Source organism: Papaver somniferum, chromosome 9, assembly GCF_003573695.1.
Source record: "Papaver somniferum cultivar HN1 chromosome 9, ASM357369v1, whole genome shotgun sequence".
NCBI lineage: Eukaryota > Viridiplantae > Streptophyta > Magnoliopsida > Ranunculales > Papaveraceae > Papaver > Papaver somniferum.
In genome coordinates, this window is record NC_039366.1 from 30,469,096 (window position 1) to 30,477,842 (window position 8,747).

The 8,747-nt window shown below is 35.6% G+C and overlaps 1 non-coding gene across 1 annotated transcript; it reads left to right on the forward strand.

The window, feature by feature from the left end:
* The first annotated feature begins 7,174 nt into the window (after window positions 1-7,174).
* On the forward strand, window positions 7,175-7,246 carry TRNAE-CUC. The gene has a single exon. It is a non-coding gene; the product is annotated as a tRNA-Glu (tRNA).
* The last annotated feature ends 1,501 nt before the right edge of the window (window positions 7,247-8,747 follow it).

Genomic DNA, 8,747 nt, shown 5'->3' on the forward strand with positions numbered 1-8,747 from the left:
ATCGCCACGGGGCGGGGCGAAACCCCGCGCCTCTCCAAATTAAAAGAAAAAATATGCCCGGTGCGTAACACGGGCAAAAATCTAGTCAGATCTAATTAATAAAGGATTAGGACCCCATGGACATGTTTCGATTAACACCATCTTTACATGATTTGTAAGCTATCTATTCCATGGTGTATATGCTATCTTCCTGTGAATGAAGCTCTTATTGAGTATTACATTCTCGCATAGAAAAATTAGTGCATTCAGTCATGCGCAACTTTAACAAATATCAAGTTAAATTTTAATTGGGGATTATCAACGATTGAGGGTCAAACCGGTTTGGTAGGTTTGTTTGCCCATATATTTCCTATACGTATAATTCATTCTTTCTTTTTCTCTTTATCTATTGATAGCACAAAATTGGTCAATTAACCCAATAGCGATAATTCCTGGATGAAAAAAACATGTAAAATTTGATACTATTTATATGGACGAGAATGTAAAAATAGCCAGGATGTAAACAGTTTCATTCTACCCATTTTCAAATACTTTTTTTTTTATTTTTAATTTACATCAGGATGCATCTCATCCTCGCTATTTTTTAAGTTTAAGCCAGGATGAATCCAGTTTCATTCTTGCTATTTTCTTGGTGTCCATTTCACCAATATTAATTTTTACTCATCCATTAGAACCATATTTTAAAAATAGTTGGACAAATGACCCATTTTCTGAATTGCGGAAAAATGGGTAATTTGTCCAAATATTTTTAAATCACGGTTCAAATGGACGAGTAAAAAATAGTAATCCTAGCTTAAATTTAAAAAATAGCAAGGATGAAACTGGATACATCCTATGTAAATTAAAAATAAGAAAAAATATTTGAAAATGGGCACGATGAAACTGGTTGCATCCTGCCTATTTTTACATTTTTGTCCATTTAAACAGTATCAAAATCTAACTGTCCATTTCACCCAGAAATTGTTGATTTTGGTCTTTTTAACCAATTTTGTGTTTTTTTTTCACAGCATACGTCTTTTGAATTGTATTTTTATTTTCTTTCAGTAGCCATTGATTTTTCAGTTTTCTGAATTCGTATAAGCCTTCGTCGAACTAAAATAAATAACTTCTCTTAGCATTGCATTTTCTGAAACAAATACATATATGATTCATACAACGAACACAATGTCTACAACTGGTACATGCATAACGTAGTAGTAGTCTAGTAGGCCAAATGTTTCACAAAATGCAGTTTTTTTCCCCTAATAACTAGCAGCTGATAGTATCTAATTAGCTACGATAAAGTAGTTAACTAGAAATACTGCTTTTATTTAAAAGCAAATGATTAACGGCGCTTAGTAAGACAACACGGGGGTGGAGTCGTTTGAGGCTGTGATGGGTCGGACTAGTTTTCCCTATTCCCGCGCTGCTTCTCCTCCATCTATTATTATAAATTGAAGCAGCATGAGCATCCATCTACTGTTGCTGAAATGAGACCAGGCACGCATAGGCTAACGCTCAATACTCGGGTTGGGTATAATGTCTTACAGATCTGAATACAGTCGGTGTTAAGGGAGCATCCTCCAGCTACTTCGACTTTCGCTTCTAGACCCAAGCATGGAACCGGTAGCCCTGGTAGTAGAGCTGATGCCATCTCTGTGCACAAACATATACAATATGCATGGTCAGACATTTATCTTTGATAGTACAAAATGATTACTATTGTGAGCTAGTGCAAGATACTACTTGTATGTAAACACGTACACCTCCTGTATATATACATAAAGAGCATGAAAGAACTTATATTATGAGACCTCGACGTCTATGATGAACACAAAAATACAACAACGACAACATCTAGGGCAAATACATAGAAAACCTCGTAACTAATTAATTATATACAGTATGTATATACTTACGCATATTCGCAGAAACAGCGATCAAGGCAAAGAGAAAGAGCACCAACGAAGTTTTAGTAGCAGCCATTACGATAGATAAACAGAATACTCAAAGTTTTGCTAATGCTTAAAATTGTGTGTGAAGATGAATGGATGATTACTTGTATAACTTGGGATGAAGATTAAGAGCCAATACTACCTTCTATTTATAGCAAGCAAGCTTCATTAGGTTAAACGAAAATATTAATTGTTTACGTTTTAAGAGGAAGCCTATACATTCGATCCGTTTATGGTGGTGGTATCCATACGTCGGTAAGCGAATGGATAAACGTACACGTGATATTGTCATTTAACTAGGTTTAATCAAACACTAATTAATTCCAAATTGGCATGTCAAGTTGTCAAATTAAGAGTGTTTAGAAACCATCCCCAAATTTAATCACCATCCCTAGATTTAATTGCTTAAACCGGTAACAATGTCATTTAACTAAGGTTTATTAAATTCTAATCAATCTCATCTCGTTTCTTTCCATATAGAAGTCAAATTGGAGAGCCAATAGCATCCAACTTGGGGCTGTTAAAAAACTAAAGTTGCGTTAATACGAACTTAAAGTATATTATTAAACCAGGAGATTCGTATCAAAAGATTCAAAAGGTGCCTATCTGAGCGAGATGGGGAACCTGGTAACCATCTACATATCAACTGTGAGGTAACTTATAATAGCGTATTTGTTTTTTTTTCTTCTAAATGATTGGATCCTAAGTGGACGACTCTTCCCTATCGACATTAACATTGTTTTGATCTCAAGTTGGTCCGGTAAGTCCAGCTCTCAAAGAAAACTTGTATGTGCTGAGGGTTTTACCAGCAGCAATTCGCTGGTGTTTGTGGAATCAGGGCCGTACCAAAGGTTTTGGAGGCCCTAGGAGAACTTACTTAAATGGGGGCCTATACAAGCAAAATAACAAGAATTCTAGCAATTTGAGATAACATTACAGTGTCAAGCAATACTGCAACAAAAAAGAGGCTAAAAACATAAAGCAAGTACATTTATCTCATGATAAAAGCGGATCTTCCCGCTCTTTTCGACGCGAAATCTTCAAGTATACTTTCAAAATCAATATTATCTAACATCCCAATCTCAATAGACAACATTGCTAAACCATTCAACCTTTCTTGTGACATCGTCGACCGAAGATAATTTTTGATTAACTTCAACTTCGAAAAACTTCGTTCAGCCGAGGCGACTGTAACTGAAATTGTCAACAAGAATATTCTGTATGCAATAAACGCATTCGGGTAGCAACCTTCCATATCCTTTAAGAAATTCAATACATCAATTGCTTTACCGGTTTCGGCTGGAAGATAACTTTTTAAAAGTTTTAATTCCGCATATAAGTCATTCCCATTAATGTCGGAACTCATACCATGCTTAAGATGATTTTCAAGATTGATACAAGAATCCAATAAGATATTATCATCAAGAGAACGCAACTGATCAACATTATATAAGAATCCAAAAATTTCTGCGAACTCTCGAAATTGTTCAAATCTACTAGTGAGTGAAGATATAGCTTGATCTAATATGTAATTGAAATAATTAACTTCAAAGGAATCTTTACCTGATGGTGGTGCTTCTTCGGGTGCACTTTCATCATCAAAATGTCTTGTTCTTTTAATTATGCGTTTTTCTGGAAAATGAGGTTCAATCCCCATTGTTGCGGCGACCGCTTTAGCTTCAATCAACGAATTCTTAAATCCAGTATTTCTATAGTTGTCAATGAAAGAAACAAGATCTTTAAATCTCTTCACGGCAGTATCGAGATGCATATCCTTATTTTGAAGTAACTTACTAACTGAATTAACCACAAGCAGTAGATGGTGCCAAACAATCATTCCAAGTACAAATTCAAAATTTTCAAATTCATACTCTAATAGGGAAGAAGCTTCAGCTCTATTCGGCAGTAAACTCACTGGATTCTGACAAGTAAAGTAAAGCCTCTTGAATTTTGGGAGATTGAAATCTTATTTCTCTAATAGCCTCAATATGGCTTTCCCATCGCGTATCTGACAATGCTTTAACTGTGAGACCACCAACCTTTTCTTGATACACTTGCCTACGCTTAGTAGATGCTGAAAAGAACTCATACAAATGTTGCACAATCTTAAAAAATGTTACTGCCTTAGGACATGATTTAGCCACTCATATTGGACCCATTATCATATCCCTGTCCTCTAATATCATCAATATTAAGATTATGCTTGAGCAAACAAGATTTAAGTTCTTCAAAAAGTCTTTCTCCCGTCGTCTCTTCTACTTTCAAGAAACCTAAAAATAATTCTTCAACTTTTGTTGGAGTTGTCGACACATCTACACACCTTATAACAACATACATTTTTTCTTCCAAGAATTTTTTGAGTTCTATGCTTGATATTTCTGATAAAAGACCAAGTGTAAAAAATCTGAACTAAAGGAATTGAGCAAATAATTTTTTGTTTGTTCTAATGAACTTCTTTCAGCACTTGAAAGAGAACGAGATTTAACTTTAAAGTTTGAGAATCCCGATGAAGAGCATAACTTGCTGAAAGAAAAATTCTCACAACAAATATAGAGTCTTAAAGACAAAGTATGTGCTAGTCTTTCTCAAACAGAATTATTTAAGAAAGATCGTGATGCGGCTCTTGAAAAAGTGCATTTGTTGGAAGAGAAACTTGTTGAATCTGATGCAAGGATTAACTCTCAATAAAAGAATTTTGAAGAGAAAGAAGGTGAATATCCTTCACAAGAAAAATTCCTTAAGGCTGATCTAGCTAGTGCTCTTGATAAAATCAAGATGTTGGAAGAAGAAAATTTGGACCTTAAAAAGTTCAATGCTAGCTCAAACAATTTAACCTCAATGTTAGAAGCAAGTAGAAAATCATCGTGATACACGGGTATTGGGCTATAAGGGAATAAATGCTTCAAATACTAGCAAAGAGGTAAAATTTGTTAAAGCTCAAAATTCTTCTAAACCAGAGGCTTCCACTGATGTAAAAAATGCTCGTATTTCTTGTAAAGAAGTAAAACCAGTCAATCCTAAGAATCATGTTCAACCATACTCCTCAAGTACGACAACCAACGGAGGCACTTCTGCTAATGTTAAGAAAGAAACAATGTTGAACAGAGATAAGAAGAAGAAGAAGAAGAAGAAGAAGAAGAAGAAGAAGAAGAAGAAAAATCGTCGAGCTCCAAGGAAAGTGGATCCACAAAAAGGTAACATGAAAACTCATACTCCTTATGTTACTAAGCATTGTTATTATTGTGGTAATAAAGGACACTTGCAATAGGGGTGCAAAGTTCGTAAGCTGGAAGATGCACTTTCTTTTGTATCAAACGAATTGGGTAAGTTTTCTCCCCGAAAGAACTCAGATTACTATTGTCCTAAGTTTAGGCAAAAGAATTATTATAATGATAGTTCAAATTTTGCCTATCGCTCGACAAGGTCATCTCATAAAAGACCCGAATATAGAAAAAGAGATGACTTTGTAAATAAAAAGACAATATCTGATGTTCCAAATTGGAGAAAGGTTGTTTCGCAAAATATCTAAAAGGACAATGATCCTAATGGTATGAAGGAGAAAGCTGCTCCTGCGAAACCCAACTCTAAATGGGTCCCAAAGTCCTCCATAGCCAAGAAGGGACCAAAAGTTAGTCACAAGAATGACTCTCAACTGTTCCTCCATAGCCATGCATTGGGTTTCACCCAGTACATATCAATATGTACTAGTTTTATCATGAGTTTGGGATATTTTCTTTCTAAAACTTTGTGATTCTGCTGGTTATTAGTTTGCACAATGATCCATCTACAAATCTGTAATAGTGACTATAGTAATTTGGTTATTGTTCATGTAACAGGTGCACAAGGAATTAAGGGAATGGATTGCAAAGGATGTCAGTGCTGATGAACAAAACTAATTGAGATTTCCTCCTTCAATTCCAGATTATAGCAAAAGCGTCGGTGCATCAAGTAAATTTAAGATATCCATACCAAAGATTTAGCTCAGCATGGGATATCATTATCTGGAGTGAGTATCATCTTGAAATTTAGTTAAACAAAATAGTATCTTGTAACTTTGTTTATCAATTGAGTACATATTTTGATTTACTGAAAAGGAAATGAACTGGGCAATTGATGGACCGGGGGGAAATGACTAAAATTTTTTTAGAATATACATAATACATGTCAATATATCTACTAGGTTCCATAGTACATATCTTGTTTTCTTTAGTACATGTGTATATGTACTCTGATATCTACTAGACTACTATGTTTCACTCATTACACATCAATATCTACTAAGCTTTCAATTCTTGTTTTCTTCAGTACATATGTATAATGTAACGTGCTTTCCATATTGAATCTTTCTTCAGATTCCGATTTTCTATGCTCAATGTGCAAATATTGGAGATTCTTCATGTGTTATGAAGTATGTGATTGTAAATGGAGATTTTTGAGTAGTGTTGGTGGTAAGCAGATATGGAATAAGAAATGCAACCAAAAATATCCGTGGTTGTTGGTGAAGTAGCAACGGGTATTTATTTGTTTGTTGTTGGTGGTGAATCAACGACAATTTTTCTTCTCGATTTTGTTGGTGTAGGAGTTACTTTTGTAATTACTTCTGTAATTGTTCATTTGATTCTTCGATTGGTAACCATTACTGGAACGATTAGGTTGAATTATATGAAATGGAGTTAGGTTTTACTGAAATTAGATTTACTGAATTGGGTTTTTTGTTGCTGAAAATTACTGAAACGATTGTATCACAAGAAGAAAGGCGATCGATTTTTAGAGATGATTTAGGTTTGAATAAGCGGTTGTTGTTGTTGATTGAGAAGAAAAGAAGTTTTTCGTCTGATACCTGTAGATGAAATAAAGACGAAAGAAGAATAATGAGATATAACGGTAGGATAATGAGGGTACTCAAGTATTTTTAGGTTTCAGAAACCTTTTTGGAGATGGACTGTAGAATAAGTTGGGTCGGATTCAGTGGACCAAACAATAAATTTCTCAGGGTTAACTGATTTTTAAGGTTTAGATTTAGTCAAGAATAAAACAATATTTTCACAATCGATTTAATACGTTCTTGAAAACTTTGGGGTGCAAATAAAATGGCGAGGCCCCTAATTAGTTTTTAGGGGCCTCAATCAAACCAGGATCATTTGGTTTTGCTTTTGACATTGATGGTTTTACTCTTTGAGGTCGTAAACCTATTGGGAATTTTCCACAAGGATCAAGAAAATTGTACACGGCAACACAATTCCGTTTTAGTCTAGGTGGTTAGGATACTCGGCTCTCACCCGAGAGACCCGGTTCAAGTCCCGGCAACGGAATTTTTTTTTTCACTTACAGCTTTCGGTTAAATCCTTATGCTCACCATTTTTTTATTTTATTTTTGAAGCATAACTGTATGTTCCATAATCAACTTGCAACAAATTAATAGCGAAGAAAGAAAAGAAAATAGATGAATTGAAATAGCAACCAAAACTGACATTATAGACTGAGATTACCTGCTAATCCAGCAAATTAATCATGTCGTTATAATATGATAGCCTCTTTGCACGAAATCACCGCGCAAAGATTGAAGACCAGTGAGCGATTTCAGATCATATCTTATGATCACTTCGGGGCACTTGTAGATGCTTAAACTCTGAAGAGAGGTCCATCTTCGTAAATCTGGCAGAAGTTTTAGAGATGGGCAGCAACTCACAGCGAAGGTCTGGATAGAGACGTTGGATTTCAATGCCAAAGAGATCAGCCTCATTCTCATTCCCATCATCATTTGCTCGAAACCCTTGAAGCTGATAGCACTTTTGGATGGATAGATCCTTAAGATTACGATTGTTCTTGATCATGGAAGAATTCAAAATTATGAAGATTCTCCAGGGACAAGTTTGTGAGAGAGGTATAGCTTCTGTGAATCCAGCTTAGTAATCTGGGGTCGATGTTACATAATCTCAACACCGTCAGAGAAGGAAACAAAGGAATTTCTATCAACCTAGAGCAGCTGCTGATAATCAGTGATTGAAGACAAGGAAAGGAATAACATACTTCCTCAAGACACTTCATACAACTAAGTTTAAGTTGCGTTAACCACGGAAATTTGATATCCAAACTGTCGATATGCAAATCTACAAGCGAAAGAGACCTAAGACTTGGGAGCTGCCCAATAGCTGCTGGGAGTTTTTTCAGATATCGGCAGAACTCAATTAGAATTGTATCCAAATTTGGTAGACAAGATGGAACACACATCCACGTAGGAAATTTATCGCCTGTATAGCCATCTATAGTTAACTTCCTCAAACCAGTCGGAGGACAGAGAGCTTCTAGTTGTTCAACACTGTGATCATCTGGTTGACCCATGAAGGGCCAATGCAAACCCAAAGAACGAATGTTGTGCTTCCCTTTCAAATTTGCTGTCTTAATATCTGCTAGCCGTTGCACATCGGGAATCCTATATATAGATAGATCCTCCAGTAAATCTAATTTCGCTAACTCTGCAATACCGTTACCTTGTTTTGTCCCCACCCGGTAAGTCAATGATCGAAGTAAAACTAGTTCCCCAATACCCATTGGTGATTCCTCGGAGTAAAATCCAAAAGCCGATTTAGAGTAATGAAATTGTCGCAGTTTTTTCCAATTTGTTACCTCTTTGGGAACCTCACACTTTCCAAGATGCAGAAACTCAAGATTAATGAGGTACGGGCATGAATCAGGTAATACCCTGATTGAGGTATCTTCAAGGCTGAGGTATCTTAGCTTGGCCAATGCTCCAAAATCTTCCGGTAATGCTTTTAATTTTCCGCAGCAGTTGAAAATAAACATTTTCAAGTT